This window comes from Dendrobates tinctorius, unplaced genomic scaffold (assembly GCF_039654945.1).
Source record: "Dendrobates tinctorius isolate UK_male_01 unplaced genomic scaffold, ASM3965494v1 ptg000094l, whole genome shotgun sequence".
In the NCBI taxonomy this organism is placed as follows: domain Eukaryota; kingdom Metazoa; phylum Chordata; class Amphibia; order Anura; family Dendrobatidae; genus Dendrobates; species Dendrobates tinctorius.
Window position 1 is genome coordinate 7,493,086 of NW_027361762.1, and position 14,920 is coordinate 7,508,005.

Here is a 14,920-nt window from a genome sequence, read left to right on the forward strand (position 1 = left end):
TGGGCAACAGTACCGACAGCTGTATCTCGTTAGACCAAAGTGGAAAAAAGGATGACAGATGCCAAACACCTATAGGCAGAAGTACAAGAGGTGGGATCCAGCCACGCCGGCTGTTTCCTGGCAGTGAAGTGCGGACACAGGTGCCTCTCTCGAGGGGTAAACCGAGTTCCAGCATCAACAGCTGGTTGTCGGGAGTGCCCAAGGGCACGGGTACCTCCTGCTCCAAACCGTGTTTCGACAACGCTCGCCGTTACATGGTTGTGTCCGCCGCACTGTTCCACACCCCACCGTACATCATTCCGGCAGTGTAGGAGCACCCTACGTGGACTCCGGGACCTGGCGCTCAAGGCTGGTCTCGACAGTGCCAGTAAGCTCTGCTCCTCCCCTGCTGCGACTGTGGAGTAAAGAAGACTGTTACCGGGTTGCTGGGGCAAATGTGGCTCTTGCACCTTCTGCCGAGAAGACATTACTCTGGTAGAGACCCAAGACAGGAAGCCAGATGCAGAAGATCCAAGACAGGAAGACAGATGCAGAAGACCCAAGACAAGAAGACAGATGGAGATGTCCCCGGACTCCTGTCTTTTTGCTCTTGAACTTGCGTCTTTGTGGGGTTTTTTGGGGCTTCTCAGCAGTGCTTTTGGCTTATGTCACTACTACATTGTGGTATCCGGGCTACAGTAATGTTAGCTGTTGCCCAGTACAGCCACTGGCACTTTTACCTTCTGCTTCTTATCTGGGTTCCAGTAACATCAGCTGGTTCTCAGTAGAGTCAATGGCTTAGGTCCCTCCTTTGTGGTATCTGAGTTCCAGTAACGTCTGCTGGTCCTTGGTAGTGCATTCTGGCACAGGTACCTCCTGCTTAGTTAACGGGCTCTGGTAACGTCAGCTGGTGCCCGTTAGTTCCATTGGCTCTTATGCTGATTTCTGCTGCCTATACGGGTTCCAGACTCACCAGCTGGTTCTCTCAAGTTCCTGTGCCTACTGTTACTTCTGCGTATTTCCTCTGGGTTTGGGACATTCTGCGACCAGCCAATAGCAGAATAACTATAGACGGAGGCTTAGGAAGCAGTAGTAGCAGATGTACATGATCCAAAAGCAGAACATCAATATGCAGAATTACTGAATAACAGTAATATAATCATCAGAAGAAGACTAAGCATGGTTTAAAGGGAGTGTATCTGTTCCTCCACGTGGTGCTCCTGGAAACTCCCTGCAAAGCAAGGTGAGCTGAACATGGACACATGTCAGTCAACATGTCATATTGACACCACCACCGGCAGTTTTATTAATAATGTAAAATCACTAACCCTAACCCTAACTATCCCTAACCCTTAACCCTTACCATTAACCCTAATCCTAACTAACCCTAACCACTAACCCTAACCCCTAACCCTTACCCTAACCCTACTAACCCTAAACCCTAACCCCTAACCCTGCTAACCATAAGCATAACCGTAACACTAACCCTACTAACCCTAACCCCTAACCCTCCTAACCATAAGCATAACCCTAAACCCTAACCCTACTAACCCTAACCCTGCTAACTATAAGCATAACCCTAACCGTAAACCGTGACTCTACTAACCCTAACCCCTAACCCTTACCCTAACCCTACTAACCCTAACCCATAACCTAACCCTACTAACCTAACCCCTAACCCTACTAACCCTAACCCCTAACCCTACTTACCATAACCATAACCCCTAACCCTAAAAACCCTAACCTCTAACCCTAACCCTACTAACCATAGGCATAACCCTAACCCTAACTAACCCTAACCCCTAACCCTACTAACCCTAACCATAACCCTAACTAACCCTAACCCCTAACCCTACTAACCATAACCCTTACCTTACTAACCATAAACCCTAACCCTACCCCAACTAATCCTAACTCAAAGAAAAAACACCGCTGTTAAGAAGATGGCGACCAGTTTTCCTGCTACAGCTTTCGCCTTGTGCTTTTTTCTAGCGATTTATTTGCTCCTCTGCCTCTGCAAACTCCTTTCCGATTATCCTGAGGTGTTTCCCCTCCATTTTATCCATTATATAGCACTGTAGTGGTCATTTTGTAATTCTGATTTTTTTCTCCCATTGATTTGCATTGATATCGGAAAGCGGAAATTCCAATATCCGATATTTTTCAATATCAGAAATCGGAATTCCAATACGATATTGGGCAATATCGCTCATCTCTAGTTATCGCTTATTCATTATCATCATTAGGAAAGGCCAGGTGATGCAAATTTCCCAGCTTTATAAAAACCCAGCCTCCTCTAACCTTGTGCCAAAAAACAGCACCCACGGGTTCTTCTAAACAGCTGCCTAGCACTCTGGAAATGAAAATTATGGAAGCCCACAAAGCAGGAGAAGGCAATAAGAAGTTAGCAAAGTGTTTTCTAGTTGTCCTTTACTCTGTTCAAAATGTACTTAAGAAATTGCAGTTAATAGGAAAAGTGGAGTTAAAGATAAGGTCTGGAAGATCAAGCAAAATTTCAGTGAGAGCAAGAGAAATATTTAGCAGACTCTGGAGTTGTGGTACATTGTTCTACTGTTCAGAGACACCTGCACAACTATGGTCTTCATGGAATACTCATCAGATGAAAACCTCTCCTGCATCCTCATCATGAAACTCAGCATCTGAAGTATATAAAAGAACATCTAAACAAGCATGATGTATTTTGGAAACAAGTCCTTTGGACCAAAGAGGTTAAAATATAACTCTTTGGCCACAATGATTAAAGGTATGTAAGGTATATGTGGAGAAAAAAGGGCACAGAATTTCAGGAAAAGAACATCTCGCCAACCATTAAGCATGAGAGTGGATCAATCAAGTTTTGGGGTTATGTTGATGCCAATGGCATGGGAAAAACTTCACAGTTAGAGGGAAGAAAGGATTCAATGAAATTTCAACAAATTCTTGATGTAAACTTAACAACATTTGTAAAAAAGCTGTAGTTGAAAAGTGGATGGCTTGTACAAATGGATAATGATCCTAAACACAGGTCAAAATCCACAATAAACTACCTAAAAAGTGCAAGCTGAAGGTTTTACAATGGCCCTCACAGTTCCCTGATCTGAGCATCATTGAAAATCTGTGGCTAGTTCTCAATATAGGAGTGCATGAAAGACAACCTAGGAATCTCACAGAACTGGAAGAATTTTCCAAGGAAGAATGAATAAAATTCCCTCAAACAAGAATTGAAAGACTCTTGGCTGACTACAAAAATTGTTTACAAGCTCTGACACTTTCAAAAGGGGGTGCTACAAGGTACTAACCATGCAGGGTGCCCAAACTTTTGCATTGGCCCTTTTTCCTTTTTGTAATTTTAAAAAATGTAAAAGATTATACTATATATATATATATATATATATATATATATATAATAATTTTTTGGCACAGCCAGCTCAACGCTTTGAAGAAAACCAGGAATAGGTCCAGCCTGTGGTTGCAGTTTGCACGGAGAATGGATTGGGATAAATCCTTACATGTAAAGGAAATAGCAATGTTTCTCCAGCGATCAGTCCAATGGTAGAGTAAAATATAACTTTTATTTTTCCATTAAAAAGGTACCATGTTTCTTCAGTAACAATTGTGCATATAGTCAATGCCTTTTGGATGACATTTTTTGACACTACATGTGTGTTTCTCCAGGTCCTGGAGGAATACACATTTAGTGTCGAAACATGTCGTCCAAAAGGGATTGACTATATGCACAATTGTTACTGAAGAAACATGGAACCTTTTTAATGGAAAAATAAAAGTTATATTTCACTCTACAACTTGACTGATCGCTGGAGACACAATACTATTTCTTCTCTCTCTATCTATATATATATATATATATATATATATATTTACTGTATATACATATATATATATCTATATATACAGGTCATCTTAAAATGTAGGCCTTTCAGAGATCATTTCATCTTCAACTTGCTTAACTGTTCACAATAACAAGAAGGCAGGAAAAAGGCTGAAAGGGAGTGCTTTTGAGATGGGGAAGAAAAACCAACAAAATACACTACATATATCTCTTGAATTTGTGCAACTTGCACAACTTTGATACAACTCAATCAGACTGCTGCTACCACGTCGGACATCCTAATCAAGTGCCGTAGTGTTAGACAGCTGAAAAAAACAAACAAAAAAAGGAGCGCCAGCCGAAGAGCACACTGAATCCACATGGGGAGATGGGGAGTTGAAAGATTGATGCTCTACTTAATTCATAGGGGGGAAGGTTCCTATTCCTCCTTCTTCCAGGTAAGCCTCTCCTCCTTGCACATATGCCAATGTTCAGTGGATGTTAAACCATATACGGGAGGAATTGCCAGTCCAGCAAGAGACTAGCAGAATTAATTAAATGAATCCTGATGAAAGGAAAACCTAAAAATGGTAGATTTGGCTCTGTGTGTTTATTTATTATTAAGTTGTAAGAGTATTTTATCCATTAAATTAATATGCTCTGTGTATGCATGTAGCTGTATGCATGTGCTCAGTGTATGTATGTATCTATATGTATGTATGTGGTCTGTGTATGCATTTATCTATATGTATGTATGTTGTCTGTATGCATGTGTCTGTATGAAGGTGTTCTGTGTATACGTCTATGTAGGTGCTCTGTATGAATGTTTCTGTATGTATGTCCTCTTCACATACTGTACATGTGTCTTTATGCATACCTCCCAACTTTTGAAGAAGGAAAAGAGTGACCAAGGCTGTGGCTTGTGCAGTGCGCCATAGCAATTTTTAGGTCATGCCCCTGACCACACCCATTTCACAACTAGACACACCCATGTACACGCCCCAACCACAACCATTTAGCACTGCTGATCACACTGACTAGTACTGAGGGCACAGTGGCTGGCATTATGGGCACAGTGGCTGATACTGTGGGCACACTGACTGGTACTAAGGAAAAGAAAGAAAGAACAGAGAGAGAGAATAAAGAAAACAGAGGGAAAGAAAGAACAGAGAAAGAAAGAACAGAGAGAGAGAAAGGAAGAGGGGAAAGTCAGAAAGAACAGAGAGAAAGAAAGAACAGAGAGAGAGAAAGAAAGGGGAAAGAAAGAATGAACAGAGAGAGAAAAAAGAAAACAGAAAGAAAGAAAGAAAGAAAGAAGAAAAAAGAAAGAAAGAACAGAGAGAGAAAGAAAATATATAGAGAGAAAGAAAGAACAGAGATAGAAAGAAAGAAAAAGGGGAAAGAAAAAAGAACAGAGCGAGATAAAGAAAGAAAGAGAACAGAGAGGGAGAGAGAGAAAGAAAGAAAGAACATAGAGAGAGAATGAAAGAAAGAACAGAGAAAGAAAAAGAAAGAACAGAGAGAGAAGGAATGAAAGAACAGAGCGAGAAAGCAAGAACAGAGAGAGAAAAAGAAAGAGGTGAAAGAAAGAACAGAGAGAAAGAAAGAACAGAGAGAGAAAGAAAGGACAGACAGAGAAAGAGAAAGGAAGAACAGAGATAGAGATTGAAAGAACAGAGAGTGAAAGAAAGAACAGAGAGCGAGGGAAAGAAAGGGGAAAGAAAGAAATAACAGAAAGCAAAAGAAAGAACAGAGAGAGAGAAAGAAAGGGGAAAGAAAGAAAGAACAGAGAGAAAGAAAGAGGGGAAAAAAGAAAGAACAGAGAGAGAGAAAGAAAGAGGGGAAAGAATGAACAGAGAGAGAGAAAGAAAGAATGAACAGAGAGAGAAAAAAGAAAACAGAGAAAGAAAGAAAGAAAGAAGGAAAAAGAAAAAAGAAAGAAAGAACAGAGAGAGAAAGAAAGAAAAAGGGGAAAGAAAAAAAGAACAGAGCGAGATAAAGAAAGAAAGAGAACAGAGAGGGAGAGAGAGAAAGAAAGAAAGAACATAGAGAGAAAGAATGAAAGAAAGAACAGAGAAAGAAAAAGAAAGAAAGAGGGGAAAGAAAGAAAGAACAGAGAGAGAAGGAATGAAAGAACAGAGCGAGAAAGCAAGAACAGAGAGAGAAAAAGAAAGAGGTGAAAGAAAGAACAGAGAGAGAAAGAAAGGACAGACAGAGAAAGAGAAAGGAAGAACAGAGATAGAGATTGAAAGAACAGAGAGTGAAAGAAAGAACAGAGAGCGAGGGAAAGAAAGGGGAAAGAAATAACAGAAAGCAAAAGAAAGAACAGAGAGAGAGAAAGAAAGGGGAAAGAAAGAAAGAACAGAGAGAAAGAAAGAGGGGAAAAAGAAAGAACAGAGAGAGAGAAAGAAAGAGGGGAATGAAAGAAAACAGAGAGAGAAAGAAAGAAGGAAAGAAAGAAAGAAAGAGGGGAAAGAAAGAACAGAGAGAGAGAAATAAAGAACAGAGAGAGAAAGAAAGAACAGAGAGAGAAAGAAAGATTAGAGAGAAAGAGAAAACATAGAGAGAAAGAAAGGAAAAGATAAAGAAAATCAGAGAAAGAAAGAAACAGAGAGAGAAAGAAAGATTCTATAAAGATACTATAGCAGCCCAACTCCCATTGTAGCGCCCACCTGAGCTTCCCAGTGCAGGACATATCATGATCCGCTCACATGGCTGGCATCCCTGATTCCAAGACGATCACACTGTCCGCGCTGTCTGAGCAGGACACGGTGATGGATCTGAAGCATTCCCTGAAGTGCCTCCATGGTTCCGTCACAATCTCCTCCAGAAGTGCGAGTTATAAAGTGCTCCTTGGGGCTCTGCAGTGTACTCCTATGTCCACGGGAAAAGTAAGTTCCCGGCCGGGACAGCGGGGCAGACTCTCAAAATTGGGACTGTCCTGATGGATCCGGGATGGTTGGGAGGTGTGAATGCTCCCCATCATACACCTTGTAAACGCATGGCTCCACACACCTCATATGCCTCATACACACACGGCTCCGCTCCGTACACCTTGCACACACACACGGTTCCACTCAGTACACACATGGCTCCACTCTGTAAACCTCGTACACCTTGCACACACATGGCTCCACTCAGTACACACATGGCTTCACTACGTAAACCTCGTACATACATGGCTCCGCTCCGTACACACACGGCTCAGCTCTGTATACTTTGTACACACAGGGCTCCGTTTCGTACACCCCGTACACACACACGGCTCCATGCACTTCATACACACAGGGCTCCATTCTGTACACCTCGAACACACACGGCTCTGCTCCGTACACCTTGTACACATGTGGCTCTGCTCTGCACACATCATACACATGCGGCTCCGCTCCATACACCTCACACACACATGGCTCCGCTCCATACACCAAGTACATGGGCCGCCCTCCAAGGGCTGTGGGGTACTCGGTACCGGGCCGGTGTCAGAGGGATATGTCACAGCGGCGGTGACCCGGTCCGTTGCCCTGGGCGCCCAAGTAATGGGGGAATTGAAATGGTGAAATGTAATTGATTAAATGAATAGTTTGTGACACCACCTGTGGTGTTCGGCAAGGGAGGTGTTAAGCCGACGCTGCATGCAGATCCGCTGGGACTGATGGTATGGTGCAGCAAAGATGTAAACACTCCCCACAGGTGAAGCTGTAGTCCCAGGACAGTGTAGATGTGGTTGGCATGAGGATGTAGCGGTGCCGGTAGGGTAGGAAGCAGACAAAGACACAGCGGGGTGCAATTTCTGTACCTTTACTTGATAAATGCAGTTCAGGGTCCTGATTACAGATGGTACCGGAGCAGGCTAGCCTGGAAGCAACGCAGGGATTCTCTCTCAGCAGATGGGCTGTGCAGTCTCCTTCTTAGCGCTTATTTGAGTGAAGTACTCCTAGTACTGAGTTACACTGAAGTTCCTCCTAATTCTCTTCTACTATCACTCCTCGTATGGCAGACAGCTGTAGCCGCTATTCCTCTCTTGGCTCACTCCGTGTTGTTGTGCCCCCAAGTCTTAGATGGGAGTAGTGCATTTACAGCCTCCTACTCCTCTGGTGTCTGTTGCAGGACCATTAGTATCCATACAACCGTGGAGACCAGGCTCCAGTTCATAAGCTCAGTTAAAATCCGCCAAAAAGGCGGAAAGCGGATCCGTTCCTAAGTGATGTGAACGGATGCCACTGGATCCGTTTTTTTGACGGATCCGCAGAATGAAGAATTTTAAAGGAACCGCTGCGAGAGAGAGAGAGAGACTTTTTTCTCTGTCTGCCAGAAATGATTTCAGGGTTAAATTTCCACCTGACTTCATTCCTCTGGGCATGCGCTGTATAAAAATGCGGATCCTGCAGTAAAAAAAAGTTACATGGTCCATCCAGGCATCTTGGCGGATGCAAAAAAATTGACGGATCCGCAAAAAAACGGATCCAACGGATGGCCATCTGTCAAGATCCGCCGGTAATACAAGTCAATGGGGAAAAAAACAGATCCGCCAAAAAAAATGGCAGATCCGTTTTCTTTGCAAAAACGGAGGATTTTGACTGATGGTCAAAAACGGAAGTGTGAAACAGGCCTAACTAACCACTCCTTCCTCCTGGCCCTCAGAGAGCACTCCTCCCCTTAATTCTGGTTCAGAGTCCCCCCCTGCTGGCCTGGATTGGAACTGTGTTGCATGTATAGGTTAACTGCGAGAGAGACCCTTCAAGCCTGGCATTACCCTCCCTGGAGGAAGGCAAAGCCACTGTGGCGACCATACTCCTGGGGGCGCCACATACACACACGACTCCGCTCCGTACACCTTGTACATACACGGCTCCACTCCCACACTGCATACACACACGGCTCCGCTCCATACACCTCGTACACATACGACTCCACTCTGTACACTTTGTACACATACGGCTCAGCTCCGTACACCTCGTACACACACGGCTCCACTCTGTACACCTCGTATACACACGACTCTGCTCCGTACACCTCGAACACACGGCTCCTCTCCGTACACCTCGCACACACACAGCTCTGCTACATCCACCCTGTAAACCCCTCCTGACCCCACACAAACTTCCCCTCATCCAGCACCATGACAACCAGCACAGCAGAGTCCTGCATACACTGAGGCCCCTGATCATGTGACCCCTGACTCTTCCCCCCTGTGACCTCATCACAGGTCCAGTGCGCACAGAGCAGCCTAGCGCCCTCATTGCTGGGATTTATTAGCAGTGAGGGGCTGCGGTGGGTCTCTCTTGGAAGGCGAGGAATAGACGGGTCGGTGCATGGGGGGGCATGGCGGCTCAGTGCAGGAAAGTAAAATCCTGGTCGGGACAGCGAGGCAGGCTGTCAAAATTGGGACTGTCCCACTGGATCCGAGACGGTTGTGAAGTTTGCTTTATGTATGTGCTCTGTGTATATGTATGTGGTCTGTGTATGCATGTGCTCTATGTATACATATTTGTGTGTATGTGCTCAGTGTATGCATTCGTGTGTGCCATATGTGCATTCATATGTGTGAAACATGCAGCTTAGGCTGGTTTCACACTTGCGTTTTTTGCGCTGATTTTTAGCGCAAAAAAACCATACGTTTTTCCCCTATACTTTAACATGGGTGCGCATAAATATGCGCACGTACGCGTTTGTATGCGCATGCGGTTTTTTTGCAGTGTGCGCTCGGGTGCACAAAATGCATCCTGTTGCATTTTTTGTGCGTCCGACTTGCCATAAAAAAACGCATGCGCACGCAATGCGGTTTTTTTTACAGCAAAACACCCATTAAAGTCTATGGGTGCGCAAAAAAAGCATCAAAACCCGCAAACAAACGCATGGTGCGTTTTTTTCATGCATTTGTGTGCGCAAAAAACACGCAGCAAAAAAAACGCAAGTGTGAAAGTAGCCTAAGGCACACAGGCTCGGTCTTCTTTAGCATCAATGTGACTGGTGATGCTGGCATGCCAGGGAATCTATGTCTCATTGTCAGTTGTATCTATCTCTTTGCTGTGAGCCTTGGGTGGGGCCACACATTTGTTATAAGTTGCTAGTTAATATTTTTAATTACCATGGTCTATAGCTTTGTTTAGCATGCTGCATGTATCTCCCATTTATTTGTTCCTGCCCGATATGTATTACTACCCAACTGTTGCTGACCTTGACTTCCCGGTTTTGACCTTATATAAATACTATTTTTGCCAGCATGCTCCACCAGACAGCAGCTACTCCGGGGAAGCTACCTAGGGGACCTGTGTAAGTCCAGATTCCACTATAGGTGTTAAAAGGTAAGGGCCAGAGTTTTCATAGGACCTGCTAAACAAAGGAGCTTGTGCAAAGCCTGTTTAGGCCTCTTTCACACATCAGGTTTTCGCCTTCAGGCGCGATCCGGCGCTTTTGACAGAAACCGGATCCGGCGAAATGCAATGCCGGATCCGGTTTCCCCCCCATTGACTTGCATTTGCGCCGGATCGCGCCGGATGGCCATGCGTTTCATCTGGTTTTCGCCGGATCCGGCAATGTGTCCGGATCCGGCGTCTGGAAAAAACGTCTACTGTAACGTTTTTTGTCTCCGGCGAAAAAGCCGGACACGCCGGATCCGGCGCGTCCGGCTTTTTCACACAATGGAAGCCTATGAGCGCCGCAATGCGCCGGATCCGGTTTTTTGGTCTGAGCATGCTCAGTAGCCACAAGGGTCAATTTTAAAAACCGGATCCGGCGTAATCCGTCGAAAAACGGATAGAAAAACGGATGAACCGGATGAGACGGATCCGGTTTTGTCTGTCAAGAAAAAGACGGATCCGGCAGAAAACCGGATCCGTCACATCCGATTTTACAAAACATTTGCCGGATCCGGCGTTCCGGCACGACGCCGGATCGCGCCTGACGCCGAAAACCTGATGTGTGAAAGTAGCCTTATAGAAGCCTTATTTTGGAAAGTGATGTGAAAGAGCAATTACACATTATATCCTTTATTGGTGCCATAATGTAAAGGTGAGATTGATATCATATCACCAAGCAAAATGGTTGTATATATCAGTTCCTTATTCTGTTAAATTTAGCTGATTAGAGGATACTAAACCTAATTATAGATGGCTGGGCTGGCTCAGAAGACACTTGGAAGAACCTCGGAGAATCCAGCACATGTGAATGTGTATTTGACAGTCCCATCTCAGCCTGCCATATACATCATGTTTGCATGTCACTGTTACAAGGACAGCTCTGTTCAGCATGTAAAAGCGACTGAGCAAGGTCTTATGGGATTGAAGTCCTGTTATTCGACTCTGAATGATCTGATAGAGCATTAAGAGCCGTCAATTAAAGGCTTTTCAAAGTGTCAATCCTGATGACTGCCAATTGGCAAGACAAATCCTGTAAAAAAAACACAGCCTTGTGCGTTACTAAGAGCACATATGCAGGCTGGGAATTCTGCCAAGCGTGAGAAAGAATGGAAACTGCAGAATGGAGAAGAAAAGGTGGGCATGGAGAATCAGTGGGGGCTGGAGGATGACTTAACACCATAAGTAGAACTAAAAAAAATACCAGAAATGCAAGAAAAGGTCGATTCAGTTTAGAAAAACATCATCAGCATTCATGTCTGTCATTGCACTCAAACAGATGCAAATTGATATTATGCAGTTACACTGCCAAAGACTTGCAGAAATGGGCATTAACATAAAGGAGCAATGCAATCTGTAGAAATAGGGCAATCATCAAACATTTGCACTTCAAAGAAATTGAAAACTGTGTGTATGATCCACTACAAGCGAATAAAGGAATTTACTGTCATAGTTCATATACTTTAGAATTTAAGGCTGTTTCTTAAAATGACCATTTAAAAAGTGACAGTATCATTATAAGACACCTGTGGAATTAATCTCTACTTGGCTGCATGTGCTAAGAAACTGTACCAAAGAGCCGTGGCCACACTGTGCGCAGTGCTTCCAGTGCACGTTCAATCAGATCTCAATAGGGCCACCATGCGGCACGACGTCAAACCAAGAGCAATACATTACCATCACCATCATTTACTGTTTGATTTGTTTTGTATATGATTGGTTTACAAATTATCACCTAAAACCAAGAGCACTCTCACTGTAGCCTATTATTATATTCTTCGACTTCAAAGGGTTTGGACACATATCTCTAGTTCCCATGCATTTCAGAGCTTCGATAAATACTGAATAATTTAGCTTATAATAATGTGCATAATAATTTCCTTCGGAAACTTTGATATTATGTATTAAGGAGCATAGGAGCCCATCCTGCAGCATTTCATATGTGATCATTACTGCTGCTTTTGCAATGTGTTTTGAGCCCACATGTGCCTCTTTACCTCTTGCTCTTTTGGCATTGATATGTGCTTCTAGTATTACACTTTATCTCCTCATATGGACATTTAGGGCTCATACTCAATTGCGAGAAATATAGATGAGTGCAGGCCGATAAAAAATTAGATTGAACTCTGACTATTGTTAATCTGTGATTCCCTGCTCATCTGTGATTTTTTTTTTCTCAGCTCATATCGGACTGAGAAAAAATCTTCCTTTTGTATCGTCTGAAACTCACCAATGCAAGTCAATGGGTGTAAGAAAAAAATCTCAGGGCACACGGACCATGCAAGTGCTGTCCGATTTTTGCACACCCATCTCCAAGAAAACCCAACATTTCATCAGATGTATACAGTAAATTCACAATAGAATAGTCAGAATAGAATATATATATATATATATATATATATATATATATATATATATATATATATATATATATATATAAAAAAGATAAATAGAAAGATATCAGTGACATGCTTAATTAGTGCAGTGTAGAGTTGAGCGACTTTGGTCGGATCGGGTTTCGTGAAACCCGAATGAAACAAAATAAGTTTCAGATGAAACTCGTCCGACTAGAGCAAAACAAAGTCGGAGTTTCGTCCGAAACCCGACACCAATGCAAGTCAATGGGAAATAAAAGTCGGACGAAACTCCGACTTTTTTTGCTCTAGTCGGACGAGTTTCATCTGAAACTTATTTTGTTTCATTCGGGTTTCACGAAACCCGATCCGACCAAAGTCGCTCAACTCTAGTGCAGTGCATGTGTAGTTTAATGTTCATGTATTTAGCTAATAATGCTACAACTTAAAAAAATTGTGTGGGTCCCCCGACATTTTAATAACCAGCTAAGGGAAAACAGCGGGAAAACAGCCAGCTGGAGGCATGTTTATAGCTTAGGAAGGGGGTAAAAAACATGGAGCTTCCCACAGCTGTATGCTTAGCTTCTACTGGTTATTAAAATGGGGGACCCCCCAAAAAATGACATAGAGCCCCCCTATAATTAATGACCAGCAAATTCAAGGCATACAGCTGTGGGATTAAATTAATAGGTTATGAAGGGACCATGCATATTGGCCCCCTCCCAGACTAAAAAGAGCAGCTCTCAGCCACCCCAGAAATGGCATATTCATAAGATGCACCAATGCTGGTGCTTAGCCTCCGCTCCTCCCACTTGCCATCATGCAGCAGTAAGTATGCTCATAGCATTGGGGTTTATGTCAGCTTTTTACTGGCAGCTGACCTCAAGCCCAGGGCTTAGTAATGGAGAGGCATAATTGATAAGGCACCACCATTACTAATGCCAGAGCAAAATTATGAAAAAAAAACAGCCTGAATAAAGTCCTTTATTTGAAAAAAAAAAACACTCCCCTTTTACCCATTCATTGTAAAAATTAAAAATAAAAAAGCAAACTTTGCTGATGCCCATGTCCCCTGTTAAAGACAAACAAGAATAAACCAGCATACTCCTCATCTGTCCGATGAAAATATAATCCATTTTTTCCTTAACAAGTCTAGCACTGCTGCATCTAGATGCCATGCTGTGAGCATTGAGCCTGCCATCCAGCAGAGTCATTGAGCTGCACGTCATAGAGCAGTATCAGTGTCTTGCGGTCACGTGAATAAGATGAGCGGAGTTTATAGCCGATGAACATCGTTCACCTCACTGATGTCCATTTCAAGGGGCAAGTGGATTATCTTCTCATTGGCCAGGTGAGGAATATGGTGGTTTGCTTTTTGTTGTTTTATAGAGGATATGGGTATCGGTGGATTATCTTCTCATCGGACAGGATAGTATAAGTTTGCTTCTTTAATTTTAATTTTTACAATTAAATATGTAAAAGGTGGGGGAGTAATTTTTTTCAAATAAAGGACTTTATTTAGGCTGTGTATATTTTCTACAATATCACTGTGGCGTTAGTAATGGGGGTGTCTTATAGACACTTATCCATTACTAAACCCTGGGCTTGATGTCAGCTGCCAGTGCAAAGCTGACATAAATCCAATACTATTACCTCACTTGCCACTGCACCAGGGCAAGTGAGAAGAGAGGAGGCTAAGCAGCAGAATTGGAGCATCTTATAAATGCACCATTTCTGGGTTGGCTGTGAGCTGTTTTTAGCCTGAGAGGGAGCCAATATGTATGGCCCCTTTCTAGCCTATTAATATCAACCCACAGCTGTCTGCCTAGCCTTTGATGGTTATCAATTTTAGGGGGGCCGATGTAATTTTTTTGAGGTGCCTTCATTTTAATAACCAGTAAAAGGCTAAGTTTACAGCTGTGAGCTGATATTAATAGCCTAGGAAGCTCCATGCTTATTTGTTCCTTCCCAGACATCTGCCCCCAGCTGTCTGCTTTCCCTCAGCTGATTTTAACAATTTCTGGGGACACCACGTCATTTTGTTCTTTAATTTATGACTTAAATACATGTACAGTAAACTACACATGCAAAGCAATGATCTATCTCACTCATATATTTCTACTTAGCTACCTATTTATCTATGTATAGAAAAATATTTTGATAGAAAACTATCTTTAAATGACATGTAGAATTCGTCTACGTAAAAGCTAATTCTAAAATTGCATAGCATACGCATGTCATATGGATGTCATATGGATGCTAGGTGAGAAAAATCACATTGTACTCACATCAGACTATTCAGTAACAAATCGGACCGATTTTTATTAAGGCTGATTGATATGAGCCCTTAATTGCAGTATCTACCTCTTTATCATGAACACTGTCTTTTTCTTACTTGACCC

The 14,920-nt window shown here is 43.0% G+C and overlaps 1 protein-coding gene and 1 long non-coding RNA gene across 2 annotated transcripts in view; one reads left to right on the forward strand and one right to left on the reverse strand.

The window, feature by feature from the left end:
* Nucleotides 1-14,920, reverse strand: part of GRIN2B (glutamate ionotropic receptor NMDA type subunit 2B) — a 1,039,682-nt gene that overhangs the window by 278,947 nt on the left and 745,815 nt on the right. The gene's annotated exons all lie outside the window — the stretch shown is intronic.
* The window catches only part of LOC141098697 (uncharacterized), a 142,786-nt gene continuing 137,843 nt past the window's right edge, over nt 9,978-14,920 (forward strand). The window contains exon 1 of the long non-coding RNA XR_012234316.1: nt 9,978-10,113. This is a non-coding gene — a long non-coding RNA (uncharacterized lncRNA). The remainder of the gene's footprint in view (nt 10,114-14,920) is intronic.